Source organism: Trichosurus vulpecula, chromosome 2, assembly GCF_011100635.1.
Source record: "Trichosurus vulpecula isolate mTriVul1 chromosome 2, mTriVul1.pri, whole genome shotgun sequence".
NCBI classification, from domain to species: domain Eukaryota; kingdom Metazoa; phylum Chordata; class Mammalia; order Diprotodontia; family Phalangeridae; genus Trichosurus; species Trichosurus vulpecula.
The window spans coordinates 62,225,067-62,243,714 of NC_050574.1; the positions used below are offsets into that span (position 1 = coordinate 62,225,067).

The 18,648-nt window shown below is 54.8% G+C and overlaps 1 protein-coding gene across 3 annotated transcripts in view; it reads right to left on the reverse strand.

Moving 5' to 3' along the window:
• The window catches only part of AHDC1 (AT-hook DNA binding motif containing 1), an 86,690-nt gene extending 75,149 nt beyond the window's left edge, over window positions 1-11,541 (reverse strand). For 2 of the 3 annotated variants that reach the window (XM_036742428.1, XM_036742426.1), the window contains exons 1-2: window positions 11,401-11,541; window positions 10,985-11,091 (exon numbers count right to left, since the gene is read on the reverse strand). The gene's annotated coding sequence lies outside the window, so the exon portion shown is untranslated. The remainder of the gene's footprint in view (window positions 1-10,984; window positions 11,092-11,400) is intronic. The other variant, XM_036742429.1, reaches the window with a different exon arrangement.
• Window positions 11,542-18,648: the final 7,107 nt, after the last annotated feature.

Genomic DNA, 18,648 nt, shown 5'->3' on the forward strand with positions numbered 1-18,648 from the left:
GGCTGAAGCAGTTTCTGTGCATTCATAATTAGGGGGTGGAACAGATGGCGGAGATTCCGTTTAAAATAATGCATCTATTAGAGTAACCTTCGCTGTCGGGAATGCACTCCCGTTCTGGGGGGTGCTGCTGGGGGGGGGAGAGACAGAGGCCAGGATCTGCAGCCCTCCCTGCCTGGCTCTGGAGAGGGTGGGATGAGGGCCCCCTCTCTGATCTCTCTGGCTCCCCAGAGGTCAGCAGACATCTGACTTCAGTCACTCTAAAGAGGGAGGGGGTTGCTGAGTGCCCAAGGTGAACCCCCCAGGAGATCAATTTCCCAGATGAGCCTCCTGGGGTCAACTTTTGGGTCTTCAGACAACAATCATTCCCTGCTCCCTACCCCTACCCCCAAGCTACTGCAGTCCAAGTGCTACTGGCTGAGATAAGGTGCTTTGAGATCATGCTCAGGGAAGCTATCTGGAGTAGCTGTGGTTGCCCCCTAATCTTCCTCAAGAATCCTCCCCAAAAGGCAAGGTTGAGGGAGAGTGGTCCCTGGGACCAACCCAAACAGAGTTGGGCTTCATTGTCCCAAAGTAGGGTTTCCCGGTCAAGGAATGCCAGTGCCTCCCTGGGGTGGGGAGGGGAGGGAGGAGACTCGGGTAAGAGGGGCCTCTGGGAAGTGGGAAAGGAGTGGGCAGGAGAGAGACAGAGACAGATAGACAGAGAGGCTGGAGCCGTCTGCGCTGGTGTGGGTACCATGTCCCAGAGAAACAGGGGTGTATGGGAAAGGAGATGTGGGTAAAATGAAAAAGACTATGGATGAGGTGAAGGCAGAGGGGAGGGAAGAGTGCTTTTGAGAAGTACATGTAGGGGACTCTAGACAATCTGTTTGTATATTTTGGAGGCATTGTTGGGTAGTAGGCAATTTATGTGTGAAGATGAGTGGGTCAGCAGATTTTAGGGGCTTTGTGCAGGAGGGTCTGAGGGGGCCTGTAAGGGGAAGTCACTATGGCTTCCTCTGAAACTTCCCACCAAAATGTGTGTGTGTGTGTGTGTGTGTGTGTGTGTGTGTGTGTGTGTGTGTGTGTGTGTTTGGGGATGCTGCTACAGGGATCTGTGTGTGAAAGATAAGGAGGTTTCTGGAGGTGCAAACATGTGCTTTGGAAGGGTCTGGTTGGAGGACTGGCTGTGGGGAACCTTTGTGTTCGAAGGAGGTGGCTGCCAGTGGCTATAGAGCTGTATAGGGGATGAGGTTCTCTGAGTGATGGGATGTGTTTTGGCAAGAGGTGTTTATAGGGAAGACAAAAAAAAGGAACTCAGAGATGTGTGTTTGAGGGGTGTGTGTGTGTGTGTAACAATTGAGCACAGGGGGTGCTGGGGGTATCCACGTAGTTGCAGGTAGTTGATGACTGTTTGGAGCAGAGAGGTAGGGGGGCTAAAGCTGCAGAAAATGAGGCTGTTGGGGGCGGGGCTGTAAGGTGTGCACGCTTCCAGAGGCACTTCACAGGAGTTGGGGGGGAGGACATGTCAGAGATGTTTCACTTGCAAGGAACAGGCCTCTCCCAAGCCTGGCCCAGAGTTTGGGAGGAGGGAGAGAGAACAGGCCCCAGGTCCATCTGTCTGTGCCTGTGCCCAGGGCCTGAGCACAGCTCCCTCCTCCTCTCTTCCTTGCTGGCTCCCTGGGGGGGGGGGGGGGCGGGAGCAGATTCCAGCCCACCCATCTGCCTTCAGATATTTAGTGGTGGAGAGAGCAGCCTCCTTGCTGCCTTTAGGGCATCGCTATGTTTGAAGCATCACAGGCAAGGAGGGAGGTGGGGGGGGGCATGAAAACAGGCCTTGTGAATTGTTCTCAGCTCCTCAGAAACCACTGACGCCAGGCAGAAGAGAGGAGAGGAGTGGGGGCACACGCAGTACTAGGATGGGGGGTGGGGGAGCCAGCCAGGCATCCAGTTCCCTGGGGCTTTGAGGTCAGAGGCCTGCTAGGGAAGGGGAGGCAGGAGGAGGAGGGAGTCTTCAGGTCAACTCCTGGGCCTCCAGCCCCAGGATTGGGGTGGGGAGGTGGCAGCCAAGACAGGCAGGGAGCAGCATTTTGTCTATGCCTACGTGTTTGTATGTCAGGCCTCTACCTGGGTACACCCTCACTTGTGTGCTGTGTCCCCCCCAAGACCCTGCAGGGAAGAGATGGGGGGGTTATGGAATATTTTTTTTCTCTTGCTTTACCCAACCCAGCAGCCTCTTCCTGTGTAGCTGGCCTAGGCTCTGCCCCTCCCCAGGGGGCCCCTACCTGTTAGGGGAGTCTTCCCTTGGGCCACAATTCCCCCCCCCACCTGGGTGTCCAGCTCTGTGGGGAGCACCTTCTCCTCACCCAAACCCTTTTACTTCTTCCCAGAAACTCACTCTAGGGCTCTGCCCCTAAACTACTGGTCTCCTCAATCCTGACCAGGGAGGGGGATAAGATGTTATATCTATGTCTCAGGGAGTCTGTGTGAGACATAAGAATATATGCACATCTACAAGTGTGGGGGTCGATGTGTGTGTAGGTGTGAGACTATGTTTAAGTGAGAGACAAACTCTGTGGGTGTGACAAAAGTGTGTGTGTGTGTTTGTGTGTGACACAAGGGTTGTATGTACATGTGAGCACAGGGGGTCAGAGTGTTTGTGTGTCAGAGATGTGTGTCTCTCCCAGCCAGGATGGAAAAGACAAAAGTGTTTGTAACTCTGTGTGTGTGTTTGCTTGTGTGTATTAGTCAGACAGACAGAAAGCGGGGAGGGAGAGAAGATAGAAGAGAGGACAGAGAGAGAGAGAGAGAGAGAGAGAGAGAGAGAGAGAGAGAATCAGGACATTTGTATGGTTTGTATGACAAGTGTGTGAATGAGTGGCTTAGCAGGAGGGAGCTGGGTTAATCTCACTGTCTTTCTCTTCATATCTCTGTATGGCCTGGCTCTGCACCATGACTTTAACAATAATAACCTGACCTGGGGGGGACAGCGTTGGGTGGTGGGACAGGGTATATACCAGGAGTGCTCACTCGGTGCTCCTTCTCATGACCCAGAGTTCAAAAGAATATCAGAAGAGTACTGGGACTAGGGATTTAGGGCTGTAGAAGCCCCTGGCCCACATAGATGAGGGGAGGAGTCAGGCAGCAGGGAGGGAGAAGCAAAAGAAGGAGAGAGAACATCTTTGAATCTTCCATCCAAACCATGCGGACTCTGGTTCTCTGAGCCTCCCTCTGCCCATGCCTATTCCTGTCTGTGTTTGTCTCTGTCTGTCTGTCTGTCTGTCTGTCTGTCTCTTGGTCCATCTGCCTGTTTCTTCTGTCTATGTATCTATTGGTCAGTCTCCATTTCTGTCTGTCTCTCTCTGTCCATGTCCATCTGTCTCCATCTGTGTGTGTGTCTCTCTGTCCATCTGTTCATGCATCCATCTGTCCACACAGAGGCTTCCATCTCTTGTCTGTTAGTCTGTGTATGTATGTCAGCGGCCACGTCCCCTGTGGTCAGTGAGTCCCCTTCGGTCAGTGAGTCCCCTTCCTGGCCCAGGCCCTGCTCAGGTTGGGGGGAGGGGTACTGGAGGGAGCCAGGGCCAGAGTAGCAGCTTCTAGAGGCTTCAGTGGCAGCTGGGCTGGGAGGAGATGGAGAGGCCAAGCCAGCTGCAGAGCAGGCCCCTCCCCCTAGGATTCCCCCCTAAGGACCCCAGAGTTGGCTGTGTGTTTGTATGTGTGGGGTGGGGGGACAGATCAGAGCTGGGAGTCAAAGAGATAAAGCTAAGACTAAGTGAAGGATTCAAGCCCTTGGGGGGTAGTGGGGGGTGGGGTCCTGAGAAAAGGCCTTAGCTAGAGTCCTTCTCCAAGGCCCCCATGACTGATAGGGGAGGGGTTCGGCAGGAACCAGTGAGCCCTGGGCCTGTGGCCAGAGTGAAGCTAGAAGGCATTAGGACCCAGAGGCGCCTGGGAGGAGAGGGCACCAGGGGAGCCCAGGCCTCAGGGGAGGGAGGGGCTGAGACTAAGTGCTTCCTGTCAGCTGGGGACTGGGGGGCCCCCTCCCCTCCCTTCTCTGGTCTCAGGGGACCCCTCCCACTCTGGAAGGGTGGGGGGAAGGCTTGGGGTGCTCTGAGGTTTGGCCCCTGTTTGGCCCCTGAGGCTTCAAAGGCTCCCTACCAGTATCCATGAGGGCCCCCTCCCCAGGGTCCTGGATGAGCTCCCAGCCTGGCCAGGACCCATGCCTCCCCAGCTCACTCAGGAATAGCTCCTTGCCAGGCCCCTGCGACCAGGCCCTCGGGCCCTGCTGTTAGACATAGAGTGGGGTGGAGTACCTGGTTCAGCCTGGATCTGAGTTCTGCCTTGTCTAGTACTGCCTTCAAGCCCTGCCTGGGTCTACACAGACCCCAGCTGACCCTTGGGTTACATAGATGAGGCTGGTCCTGGGATATCTCACACCTTTAGCTGTCTTCCTAAGGAGCTGACCTTTTACCTGAAAACCAAAACTCAGGATGTCCCAGATGCCCAATAAACCCAGATAAATTAACCTAAGGCAAAGCATTTCTTTTCCCCTGGGGCCTGGAAAATGAGACAATTAGAATGGTCCCTTCCCTCTCTACCATTCTGTATTCTAAGGTCCATCTCAGTTCTCTGTCCTAAGGCTCTTCCCAGCTCTGACACTGTGTTCTAAACACAGTTCTAACTTTGAGTTCTAACATTCTTCATTCTAAGGTCATTTTCAGTTCTAACATTCCATGTTCTAAAGGCCTCTTAGCTCTGACAATCTGTGTTCTTGGACCCTCCCAGCTCTGACATTCTGCATTCTAAGGGCCCTCCCAGCTCTGACATTCTGTGTTCTAAGGGCCCTCCCAGCCCTGACATTCTGTGTTCTAAGGGCCCTCCCACCTCTGACATTCTCTGTCCTAAGAGCCCTCCCAGTTCTGACATTCTCTGTTCTAAGAGCCCTCCCACCTCTGACATTCTGGGTTCCCTCCTGGTTCTGACTTCCATGTTCCAACATTCCATATTTTAAGTTCCCTTCCAAGTGTGACATTCCACAATTGTAAATACCCAGGTCACTCACTACCTTCCTCCTAACTCCCACCAGCATTAAAGGTTACCAGTATCAAGTGTCCCCCCTTAGCACCGCTTCCTGGAGCCCAAGGTCATGACCACAGTTGGTGGACCCTGGCCTCTATTCAAAGATAGGCTGCCCAGGAGAAGTATACCTTCCTTCAAAGTCTAAGGGATGTAGACACCCAGGGCTCCTTCCTTCCAGGGAATTCCAGGAGATGGTTTGGGACCTAATTTGTGACCCTCACTGCCTGGGCATCCAGTGCCTGCCACTATTATTGGACTCTTCCCTGCCCGTAGCTACTTGGTCCCACCTGTACCCCATACCTGCTGGAGACCTAGTTTCCAACCACCTGTAGGCAACCTGTCAGAAGTTCCCACCTTATACCCAGTCCACAGATGAGAAAAACTAAGGTTCCCAGGAACCTGGCACAGAAGGAATTGGGGAAAGTGAAGGTCCAGAGTGGGACTGAGCCTTTTTGTCAGAGGACAGGCTGAGCCCTGGGGACCCAGCCCCAGACAAAGTCCACCCCGGCTTCAACTGACTCCACTGCTAAGGCTAGCTCCCGGAGGCTGTCTCCTATGGTTTCCCCCAGCCTTTCTCAAGAGGCTCCTCTTTCTCTCCTACACTTAATTTTCCATCCTGCCTTCTTTGCTCATGGGCATAGAATGAGAATGTCAGCACTAACATAAGACTCCCAGGGCTGGAGGGGCCCTGAAGAACTCATCTGATCCAACCTCTTCACTTTACCGAGGAAGAAATTGAGGCCCAAAGAGGGGGGGATGTCCAAGGTCACATAACAAGTGACTGCCAGAACTATTGCCTGACCCCCAGGCTAGTCTTCTCAGCACTGAGCCTCCTGCCTGGCTCTGCCGCTCCTTCCTGAGCTCCTGGAAGGCTGACTCACTGATTCCCCTCCCCTCTCTTGCCAGCCTGCCAGCCCGCCCACCCTGGGGGGCCCTGGCCACCTCCACTTCCCCAGGCTTGGCCACAAGGCCACCCACTCTCCTCCCAAAAGGCCCTGCCCCTCGCCCTACACTCCTTAGCCTAGCCTTCCCCCACTTTTACACTCACTTGGATGGACGCATGGGCTATAAACAACTGGCCAGGCCCTGCCCTCAGGGGGCTTTGCCTCCACAGTCACCAAAGACCCCCTTGAACTTCGTTTTTCTTTTTTCAGTCTGCGTCTGGGGAGAGGCTAGGGCTTCCTCCACATTCTGGGACCAGATCAGAAGTTAAATGTCCCCTGGAGTTTGCTTGTTCCACTCCTCCCCCTTCCTCTTCCCCACTTCAAACACACCTACCACTGAGAGATTCTCTTTTTGAAAGGGCCATTGGCATCCCCCCTCCCCCTACATTGGCCCATTCATTTACAATGAAGAGAGCCCAGAGTATCTCTTGTCTATATTGGCTTCCTCATGGGGGGGGGGGCAGGAAAAGGAGGGGGGGAGTTCTCTGCTTCTCCAAGACTACATAGCTTTTCGTATCACCACCCCTCCTGGGTATGTGTATCTGCCCACTGCTGGTGACTCTTCCCCTCATCTGCCTGTGGTTCCTGCTTACCCTCTCACCACCTGCCCCTGGCTATATCTGGCACTTCCACCACTTGTTATACAGTGGCTGCCTATGTCTCTTTCTTTCTGTCTGTCTCTGTCTGTCTGTCTCACTTCTTTTCCTCCTTCCCTCTTTCCTCAGTCTCTGTCTCTTTTTCTCCCTCTCTCTCTTTTCTCTCTCTCCCTCTTTCCTCAATTCTTCTCTCTTCAGTGTCTTCCTCTTTCTCCCTCTCCCTCCTCTCTCTGTGTCTCTTCTCTCCTCTCGCCCTCTCCTACCACCTCCCTTCACACCCCCACTTCTCCTGCTCTCTCCCTGGGTGGGGGGGTTTGTCCATCTGCTGGCATTAGCAACATCTCTTCCGTGGCTCCCTCCTGCCCTCCCCAACCTTGCCTCACCCTGGCTTCCCAGCTCTCTTGGTACCAGCCTCCTGCAAAAGGACATAGGACAGGATTGGGTCTACCATTTAAGGGGGTCTTTCGGACCTGATACTCCCAAGATCCCAGCAGGTCAGGGGCGAGAGTCTATTTTACCACAGACTTCAGAGGGCAGGAGGAGGCTAAGGGCACAGGCTCTCCTGGGACCATATCATTTGGCCTTGGGAGGCTGGGACTGGTAGATGGCATTCACCAGGGGGTACTGACTGGGTCCCTCCTACCAAAAGTTGTCTCCAGGGCACTTGAATTATTAAAGAGCTGTCATTAGAGTAGAAAATTCCAAACTCTAAATTCTATATTCTAAGGTCCTTTCCAGGTCCTGAGACAAGGACTCTTAAGTGTTTCTGTGTTATGGACCCCTCTGGCAGTGTGAGTAAGCTTTTGGACCCCTTCTCAGAATCAGTTTTTCAAATGCATAAAATAAAATCCATAGGATTACAAAGGAGACCAATAATATGGAAAACGCAGTTTTTAAAACAGCACCAAGTTCGCAGATTCCAGGGGAAGAGCCCCTGTTCTAAGGTGATTTCTAATTCCAACATTCTCTATTCTAATGTCCTTATGTTCCAAGTTGCCTTCCAGGTTTAACATTGTATATTCAGGGTTTTCCGTTCTAAGGCTCCTTCCAGCTCTAGCGGTCAGTGATTTGTTGCCCACAGGGACAGCAACAGGCAAGGGGTAACAGGGTATAAACCCTGGGGGTCAGAGCCCCAGGCTAAGCTGGGAAGGAGGCAACGATTCTAAAAAGCCTGTTTTCAAAGCTTGTTCCCCTCCCTATGAGAAGCCTCCTCAGGGGAACCTCCTCCTTCCCAGGCCCATGCCCCCCAAACGCCCTATGCTGAGGGCTGGGCAGCACAGCTGGGATCCGTGCCCACAGAAACAGGCACCAGGGAGAGGCCCTGTCCTTGAATCTTCTTTACAACTGAGTCCCCCCCTCCCCAACCTCCAGCCAAGATAGGAGGGGGGGAAGCATGATGACCCAGTCTCTTGGTATCTCCCTGCCCAGCAGTGGGCAACTCCAGGGGGCTCTGACAAAGTCTGCCAGAGGCCACAGGAACACCACTCAGTCCCCAGCCCTTGAAGCTCCCAGCTCAAGGAGGGTGACCCCAGCCCCATCTCTCCCAGGGGGAGGCAGGCCAGCTCTGCCCCTCCGCTGCCCCAGCTCCCTAGCGAACACAGTAAATGGCAGGCTGTTTTTCTTTACGACACCAAATTACCCCAGAGCACAGCAGCTCCTTCCATCATTGCCTCCACCATAGATCACATTAAAAACTCACAGAGGGCAGCTTAAACACATTGCATTTGTTTCTCTCTATATTATTTCAAAAGTAACGGCATTAAAAATGGATTTTACTACGGAAAATAAATATCTGCACGTGGACGAGTAGGCCGGCTGGGAGGGAGGGGGCCACCAGGGGGAACCCCAGGCATGGACCAGAAAAGCAAGAGAATGATGGCAAGGAGAGGTTAGACCACACCCCAGCTCTGTCTCCCCCTCCCTAACACCTGTGCCCCCCCCCACCATTTCCCACCCACATCACCTATACTGCCCCCCTCAGTTTGGTCAAAGCCTTTACCAGTCTGGACTGGTGCCCGTTGGCCTTGGCCGGCTATCAAGAGCCAATCCTTCATCGCCCTCCCCTCCCAGGCATCTGAGAGGAGGAGCACTGGGGCAAGCTGCCCGCCTGTCCCTAGGGGTCACTCAGGTTATTGACCCAAAGGAAAAATATGAATTCCAGTGACTATTGAGTTTGATTTTCCATTAGTATGAAAATAAATATGTATCTGCTCAAAGACTGGAGGGTCAATACACACCAGCTCCTCGGGGTGGGGTGAGGGGGGCCTGGGGAGAGCCTAGACAGAGTTCTCACCTCTGTCCCTCTATGACAGCCCCCAAACCATGAGGTGGCAGGTGAGCTAGCAGAGATGACCATTCCACACCAGAAGTACCTGTACGCACATACATACAGAGTCCTGGGGTCCCTATACTCCAGCTACATCCCAATAATGGAGCACCCCAAGCTCTCCTCATAGAATACAGTGTCACAGATAGTCCCCAGCCCTGAAGGACGAGTCACTCCATCCCACTCACATGTAACTGTGACCCCTGCGTGAGGCCTGTGCTTGTGACCCTCAGGCCAATTCTACCAGGCACCAGGGAAACATCTGGCAGAGACCCCCCCCCAAGTTCCCCTTCTTTGTGTCAAGAGACCCAGGTACCTCAGGGAGCAGGAGCATGAGGGTGGCCACTGTCTTTACCCCCAGCAGGGGGCCCAGCCTAGGTGGAGGGTGGGCAGGCAAGAACCATGCCTCCTCAACAGGAGACCCAAGAATCTGCTTGGGCAATGCTTCTCACAGTGGTGCCTGGGCCCAGCTATGGTTGGCACTGCCAGGCAGCCGCTGGTGCAGAAGGGGAGCCTGGGCACTGAGCTTTGTTCCCAGCACAGCCCAGACCCCTGCATTGGCTACCAGCTCAATCTGGAGGGCCCCAGGCACGGTGCTGGCTGCCTTTTCTTATTCCTCCTTCTCTCACCACCCTCCCCAGGGAAAGGACAGAGCTATTCTTGCCAGGTTCCCCTCTCCCCCCTGCTCCCTTCAACATCTGGTCCAGCCCCAGCCCCCTGGGGTCTGTGGTACAGAATTCCTGCCCCCACCAGTTCTGGTGCCCGCTCTCTGCCCCCAGGGGGACTGCCCCTGCACTCCATTTGAGCCAAGCCCATCCCCACATCCTTCCTTCCCTCCAGCTGGCTGGGGCCTGGCCTGTTCATCCCACCAGCCCAGCCCAGCAGGGGCCCTGGGGTCAGGGCAGGGGGGGTGCAGAGAAGGAGACCCCCCCCCTCCTCTTCAGCCAGTCCTCCTCCTCCCCCATACCCCTGCTGGATATCGGCCCTTTCCTGTAGTGCAGGAAACAGGGCTCTTTCCTACAGACAGCCAGCGCCTGCCCCCTGCCTCTCTTCTCCACCTCGCCAGGGGGAAGGTGGGAGGCTGGCCCCTGGGGAAAGGCTTTCTCATCCAGAATCTGCCAACTTCCCCTGGCCCCTGCCCCGCTGACAGCTGTCACTCAGTGACCTGGGGGTGGGGGGGAAGGGAGGGAGGGGGTCCAGCCCAGCAAGGGCCTCTTCAATCAGAGCCCAAAAGGAAACGCATTCAGGAGAGCCATTATTTATTTATTTATGCAAAAGTGAACCGACTTTGTAAGACAGACAGGTAGCTGGGCCCACCTCCTGGGCTCCCCGACCTAGATTTCGGCTCCCCTTCGGCCCCCCAAACGTCTCCCTCGACAATCCCCGGCCCCCATCCTTCAACTCTCGGGAGTCGGAGGAACTTGGGGATTCGGGGGCAAAGGGAGGGGAACCCCCTCCCTCTGCAGTCCCCGCCCCCCTTGCAGATCCTCAAATCCTGCCTCGTTTACCCCTCCCACAGTCGCCGTCCCCCTTCTCCCCCCCTCCCAGTCACATTCCCGAATCGCTGAAGCAATTTACAGTTCGAAATCCAAAGGCAGAGAAGAGGTGGGGAAGTGGGAAGGTGGGAAGTGGGGGGGGGGGGGGGCGGCAGGCAGGGAGGAGAGGAAAGGGGCGAGAAGCAACACCGGGGGCCCATCGCCCCAGAGCCGTGAGAGCTGCGGGGCAGCCAGGAAACCCGAGAACCGCCCCCCCGCCCCAGCCGCCCGGGCTCCGCTCCGCTCCCCTCCCCTCCCTTGCCCGGCTCTGCCAGCCAGGCTGAGCGGCCGCCCCGCGCGCAAACAAAGACAGACGGCACCGCGAGCACCGCAGCCGCGGGGCCGGGGAGCGACGGCGGGAGGCGCGGGGGGCGGGGGCCGGGGCCACCCCGGGAGGGGGGCCACACAAAAGACCCCGGCGGTCCTGCGGCTGGGAGGGAGCGGAGGAGGAGGAGGAGGGGGAGGGGGAGGGGGAGGAGTAGAGGATGGGGAGGAGGGAAGGGGGGGAGCCGAGGCTGCAGGACTCACCGAACTGCTGGGCTCCGTCCGGGGCTCGCTCCTGCCAAGCCGAGCCTAGCCGGGCCGGGCCTCCGGGGGGACCGCTCTCTTCCGGCGACGCGGGCTCTCGGCGGCTGCTGGGGAGAGTCACGGAGCTCTCAGCGCCGCTGGCCGCCAGCACTGACAGCGTTTCTATCTCCTCGGCTAACTCCCCTGGACATGGTGGTCCCCCTCCTCCCTCCTCCTCCTCCTCCGCCCTCCCCTCGCCCGCTCTCTCGCTCTGCTTTTCTCTATCCCTTTCTCTCCGGGGGCCCGGGGCTCGCCCCCCCCCCAAAAAAAACCCCTTCCAGCTGCCGCGCGCGCGCGTGCACACACACACTCACCCACAGTCACACTCACACACACGGCGCTGGACCACCCCTCCCGCCCCCTCCCCAACTGCAAACCTGGGAGAAAAATCTTCTCTCGGCAGGCAGTCCTCCTCCTCTTCCAAATCCTCCCCTGAGCGCCCCTCTCTCTCTCCCTGACCGTCTGTCTGTCCCTGTGGCTGTCTGTCTAGCTAGACTAGAGCCTCCCTCCGGGCGCGGGGCTGGGTGGATAAAGGAAATGAGGACAGAAAGCAGAGGTTGGCTTTGGGTGGTGGTAGCTGGATTTCCCCCCTCCTTCCCTCCCTCTTTTCCTTCCCTCCCTCCCTCCTTCCCTCTCTCTCTCCTCTCCTCTCTCTCTCTCTCCCTCTCTCCCTTTCTCTCTCCCCCTCCCACCAGGCCCCCTCCCCTCCCCTCCCCTCCTCTCTCCTCCTCCTGCCTTCTGGTGCCTCCGCTTTGTAGCGCTGGGGCTGTGCGGGTGTCTAGCTGTCTGTGTGTCTGCCCTCCTGGCCGTCTGTCTGTCTCCCTCCCAGTAGATGTAGGTGCTGGCTGCCTGGCTCTCGCCTGGCTCTCCTCTTTTTGGCTCTCTCCCTCCCTTCTCCCTCTCCCTCTCCCTGCCTGGCTTTCTCAGTCTCCTCCGCCGCCGCCGCCGCCACCGCCACCACTGCCTCTGCTGCTGCTACTGCTGCTGCTGCTGCCCCTGCCGACTGTGAGCTCGGCTTACCTTCCCTGCTCACCATCCGGAACCCCAGGGAGAGCTCGGCCCGGAGCATGCCGGGAGTTGTAGTTTCCGCCTGGCCGCTGGCAGCACCGCGTGCGGCCCGAGGGGGCGGGCGGTTGGGGCAGAGAAACGGAGGAACGAGGCGGGCTCCCGCTCTGCCCCGCCGCCGTTGCCCCAGCCCGGATCGTGGAGAGCGAGGAAGGGTGGCTGACCTCCTAGCTCTGGGTTTCTTCACTTGGAGTCCATGAACTTGGTTTAAAAATATATCTTGAGAACTGCATTCCAATAAAATTGGTTTCCTTAGTAATCCTATGGATTTTATTTTATGCACTGAAACGCTATTCTGAGACGGGCTCCATAGGGTTCCCTAGACTGACAAAAGGGCCCATGATGCAAAAAGATGAAGCACCCCTCTCCTAGCTGGTGGTGATAGTGGAGAGGGTGGTGAGGCAGGGATGCTGGTTTGCCAAGGGGAATCTCTGAGATTGGGGTTGGGGTCCCAGAGAGGAGAAAATCTGCCTCTGGAAATCCCGACGCTGTTTTTCCTGTTTGGAAAATGTTCTTTCTTCCCCAGCAAGGCCCAGTGGAACAGGCCCTCCCCCTTCCAGGGCCCCATCCTTTTCAGCAGGCCTTCCTGTAGCTTCTAGGACCCCAGCTTTGCAGAGGGAACATCCCCCTCAGACAGCATCCGACCACTATTTTTTGCCACCACCACCACGCATGGACCTGAGGAGGGGGGTGGTTTGGAGGAAAAAAGCAGACATGCCACTGAGAAGGAAAAAGCCCAGATAATCTCCTGGATAACTGAGAGTAGCGCTATATTTCCATCACACCAAGTTGCAGGCAGAAAGCACCTTCAGAAGACTAGGAGACTAGGCATTTTCCAGTAGGGGCCAGTTTGGGGCAAGGGTGGGAGCAGGAAGTTGGCAGCTGAAACCGAATCTTGAGGTAGGGGAGGGGGCATAAGTTCAGCCATCATCTCTCCCCACATCTGTGTATCTGCCCACATCTCCCTGAGCTTGGGTCTGACTGCATCTTTCCACCTCACCCAACATCCTGGTGTGTCTGATTGTGTTTGGTTCTCTGCCCTCCTCTCCTGTGCTTTGATTTCTGCCTGGTTTCTAGCCTCTTGTTGGACCTTGCAATAACCCTCATGTGACAAGGGAACCGGAGGGTGATGGGGGTGACAGCTGAACATCTAACTTTCTGTGAAGTTGTCCTTGTCACCGCCTCCCCTCCAAAGCCTGATGCCAGGCTCTTTCCAGGAAAGAATGCCCTTTTCCTAGTCCTACCCTCAGAACCAGTCTGGGACTCTCCTAGCAGGCAATGTGTTGGGGGTAGGGCTGGGGCTGGGAGATAATAATAACTCACATCTAAGCCTCACACCCCATGGAGTGATACAGGAGTATAATAATCATTGTCTCTTCAGTGGGAGGATCTAGGTTTCAGTCCCTGACAGTTTTGCTACCTGTGCGATCTTGTTCACTCTTCTCCCTTTTGACCTCAGTTTCACTATCTTTAAAATGAGAGGGTCAGACTAGATGGCCTCTGAGGTCTTGCCAGCTCTTGACTTATGATCCTATGAAGATAGGGGCCGTTATTCCCATTTCACAAATGAGGAAACTGAGACTGGGAGATAAGGTATGGGAATCTACTGGAAATCCTATAAGGTATGGGAATCTACTGGAAATCCTATTTTTCAGGTCCTTTCCCCTAAAAAGGGATGGGAAGAGAGGGGGACATCAGAGTGTTTCTGCCCCATGACCTAGTATCCAGATGGGTTCAGTGAGGCTTCTCCCACCCTAGCTCTGGGGACTACAGAGTCTCTTGGCACCCCAGCCCAGAGAAGCCTGCTTCCCCTGGAAAGTAGAATCCGATTCAGGTTCAAAGATTTATTAATTGAATGGGAAGCATTAAAAGGTCAGGTATTAATCAAAGAGATGCTTAAGGCTGTCAGAGGCCCTTCTTCAGGTTTGGATCCAGGCTCTACAGTTATCATAAAATATACATCATGTTGGCACTCAGCCCTAGCAAAGGGGAACTTTGTGATTTTGCTTCAAGGGTAGGAGGGGCTCCCAGCTTAGGTCTTGCCCCCACATACTAGGGCTTGCCCCTAGGCACAAGGACCCCACCCAGTCTGAATCACAAGCAAAGGAAGGAATTGGAAAGCTTCCAGGAATCCATTCCTGGTAGAGGGGAGTAAGGAACAGGGCTGGGAAAGACAGGGATGGATGTTACTCTCTCACACAAAAAGTACCTAGGGTTTAGACTCATGATGGTACCCAAATGAAGCTCCAGTTTTACCCAGCCCAGAAGCCTAGGGTCCCCTAGGGATTGTGAACCTGTGTCCATCTTGTCTGCTGTGCATTTAGATTTTTGTTTCCTGCCGGAGGAGAAGCCATGCAGGGAGGAACTCTTCCCCATCCCTCCCCTTTCTAGAGAGATACCCAGTGAGAGCAGGTGGGAATACCAGGAGACGCTAAAGGCAAATGGGAGGTGGAGGGCAGGGTGGTCACACGCTATCTAGGGCAATGTGATTTCATAGAATGTCAGAGCTGGGAAGAGTATCCGTAGCATAGAGAACATCGAGCCCTGAGAACACAGAATATCAGAGCTGGGAGGGGACCATATAGTCGGAACCTAAAATTTTAAAGATGAGGAAACTCAGACCCAGGGAGGAGGAATAATGTGCCCAAGAATATGAGTTCCAGCATTCCAGGGAGCTGAGCACCAGGGGTGGTACAGACTGCTCCTGCCCCAGAGGGACATGGGAGGGGGAGGTTGAAAGAAGGAAAGGAGGCCATTCTGATCCAAATCCCACATGGACCACTCTGGCCCCTGACCTCGGTTACAGAGGGTCTCTGTGTCCTCTCCCTAGCTTGTCAGACCTCCTTCACAATCCCAACCCTCGGTCTTGTTCCCCCCAACCCAGAGTGGGGTGTCTCCCTAGATAAGTGGGATCTCTGGGCCTTCCCGTGGGCTGCTGCCGCCACCTGGTGGCAGACCTCACGTGCCCATCAGTGTCACTTGTGGTGGATATGGCCAGTCCAGCCCTGGAGGTCCCCTTCCTCCACTTCCTTCCCGGAACCCCTTGGGCAGCAGAGGTGGGAGGCTCAGGGAGTGAATGCAAAGATTAGGTGGCAGTGCAGCCTGTAGGGTGACCATTCTTCCTCCTTATCCACATTTGGCTGAGGTCTTGGGAGACGGGGGGAATAGTGGGGTTCACAGCCTGGTCTAAAGGCAAATGGTAGCCTGGATGACTAGATGCAGGCAGCAGAGATGGGATTGACCCCGATCAGTGCAGGTCCTTTAGGCAGGGGAGGTACAGAGCTAAGGGCCAGAAGCTTAGGGGCCAAAGTTGTGTGCAGGGGACTGGGGCCAGAAGGTAGTTAGTTTTCGAAGCTGAGGAACAAAACCCTGGGTTATGGGATTGAATTTTAGAGCTAAGGGGAAGTGTAGAAGCAGAGTCTGAGGAACAGAAGTGAAGAGCTAGGGACAGTAGTCTGGAGTGGAAACCAGAATGGGGCCATTATTGGCCATCATGGCACTCAACATCAAGTACTCGAAAGGTGGAACTGTGGGGCTGGGAGAGAGAGGATAAAAATCAGAGGAAAGGAGAGTGGGTGAGCTTTCTAGTCCAGGGAAGGGGTCCAGCCCAGAACCACCAACCTTCAAATAGTGGTGATCTTGCAGAAAGAATGGAGAGACAGTCAGAAGGCCAACGACCCCGTCCTCTTTCTCTGGTAAGGTAAGGTAGGTTCTGCCCAATTTTCATTGGAGGAAACAGAGGCCCAGAGAGCTGAAGCTCTTACCCAAAGTTACATAGCCATGGCACCTAAGCTAAGAACTCAGGTCTCAGACCTGAGCAGAGTCCCATGTCCCTAACCTCTCCTGGGGGTCCAGGGCTAACTGCCCTCTAGGTGAGCAGGGAGCGCTAGGGACTTGGCCCACCACACCCCGGGACAGGGAGACCCCCAATTCAGGAAGCCCCACAGCCCAGCCCAACTGTTCCTTCTCCCTGCTCTTCTTTTCTCAGTAGTCCAGCCACTGTCCGGGGAGATGGAGAAGGAGGATGGGATTTGACTATGGAGTTCTCCTGTGGCCCCTGGCTGGCATGCAGAAGATATGATGCTGCCTGGCACGGGCAGCTTCCTGAAGAAGGTCTTCCTCTGCCTCATCTGCTAGCTTTAAAGTCCCAGGCCCCAGAGCCATTCCACCCACACCCCCTTCCCCTTAACGTAGCTCCCCTCCCCCCTGCATTCCTCCCAGCAACAGGAAACCCCAGATCCAGCCCAGACTTCAAACAGCTCCTCCCTTCTGGGCAGGGGGCGTGGGAGGAGAGGGCAGAGAGCAGAGGGCAAAGGTCATCTTTGTTCCTGCCTGAGGTGATGAGGGACTCAGGGCAGGGGGAGGGGGGACAGGAGGTGAGGCTAGAGGTCCCCTTTCTGAATTACAGGCCAGAGGCCACCAGAGTATACATGTGAAAGAGTAAATGCCTGGGTCTGTGTGGGTCTGTGTGTGCCTAGAGAAAATATCGACTGGTTCCCTGGTGATCATGAATCGGATTCCAGCTCTGCATCCTTGCCTTTGTGTTGATGTGTGTGCTCATGAGAGGCATTGTAGTGCATCGGAAATAAGAGGGGATTTAAAACCAGAGGACCTGAGGTCAAATCCTGCCCTTTACCACTTATTACCTGTGTGACTTTGGGCAAGTTGTGACTGCTTTCTGGGCCTCAGTTTTCTATGGGACCAGATGATTTCTGAGGGCTTTTCCAACTCTGAATCTATGATCCTATTTCCCAAGTATATTCATGTATATCCATGTTGGGGTGTGTGTGTGTGTGTGTGTGTGTGTGTGTGTAGTATATGTAGGGTGATGTCCTTCTGTATGGGTCTCTCCCCTCTTAGAGTTTCAAATGTATGTAAGTGTGTGTTTGTGGCTCTCCTCATATCCATTTTCGTTCTTTTTTTTTTTCCCAGGCAATCAGGGTTAAGTGACTTGCCCAGGGTCACACAGCCAGTAAGTGTCTGAGGCTGGATTTGAACCCAGGTCCTTCCAACTTCAGGGCCCATGCTCTGTCCACTGCACCATCTAGCTGCCCCCATATCTGTTTTCTGTATGTGTCCATGTGGATATGTATCTGAGCTTCTGTGTTCACAGTCCTATCTCCAAACACTATGCTATTCATCAAGCACTTTCCCCTTTCCCCTTTCCTTCTCCCCCAACTCTCCCAAACCCTGACTGCTGGGGGCCCATGTGGGGATAACTGCCAGATTCCTACCAGATTAGGCAGATCCTAGCAACTGAAAATGTAGAAGCCCAGGACCTCCCCACCTCAAGACAAAGGTTGTCAGGCAGAGATGGAACCCCAGGGAGGACAGGGACAATGTCTAGAAGCTTGGCAACTTCATAAATTTGTAGATTTTTAAATGGTTGACCATTTAGTTCAATACTCAGAGGAGACCAGGGCCCAGAGCGGGGAAAGCATCCAAGTTGATGATCTCACCTCCTTTAACTGGAAGGTTCTGAGGAGGTCAAGCTGGCAACCAGAAGCCTGGCATCCCTTTGGTTTTCAAATTCCTCAGAACCCAGGTAGCTTCTCCATAAGGGGTGCTCTATCAAGAGTAATGGGTTGAAAAGGGCCTGGAGCAAAGGTTCTTCCCCATTTGGAAGAGGAGCTCTGGTGAACCCAGAAAGCAAGGTTACAAAGTGCAGCGATCATAATGGCCACTAGAGGGAGAGCAGACACCACACTGGCGGTTCTGCTTGAGAAGGGCATACAGGAGGCAGGTGGGCATTGCCCATACACAGTACAGGCCTGGTTTTCTTGGTCTGGTGGGGACAGAGGGGCATTCCGATGCATCCCTCCATTGAAAGCTCTTGGGACCAAGAATGATGAGTGCTTGGCTCAGAGACAGGCCAGGAGGCACCGAGATTGGTCCAGAGCGATCCTACACCTTCCTTTATGATAACCCCCATGACTGCCAGAATTCAGAGTCCAAAGACAAACTCTCCCTTGGGGACCTGTGTCATTGATCTCCTCCACAACTCCCTGTCACTGATGCCCTAGACCTCCCATAAGGCAGGCTTCCCGAAGTCTATCTCATTGACAATATGCTCTCATGACCCCAATCTGTTCCCACTGACCCCTCTCATTCTTAACCCCTCTATAACCCATCCTCATTGAGATCTTCAACCTGTTCCCACTGAGCCCCCAAAATCCCTTCACAGAACCCCCAATCCACTTCCATTGTTTTCCCCAAGCAACTCCCATTGAAACCCCTAACTCACTTTCACTGACACCTAATACTCTCCCATTGGTTTCCCAACCCCATCTCCAATGATCCTCAACTCCTCTCCCATTGCTCCTTAACCCCTTCCATTGACTTCTCCAACCCATTCCCACTAAGTTCCATCACCTGATTTCACTGACCCCCCCGCCAAGCTACCTCCACTGACCAATCCAAACTCTCTCCCATTGAGCTACCCAAACCACTATCACTACTCTAACCTTCTCCCATTAGTCTCTCCAACAATTCTCCAATCCAATTCCATTGACTCCCCACTCCCATTAATCCCTCAACCCCTATGCTCTTGTTGTTTCCTC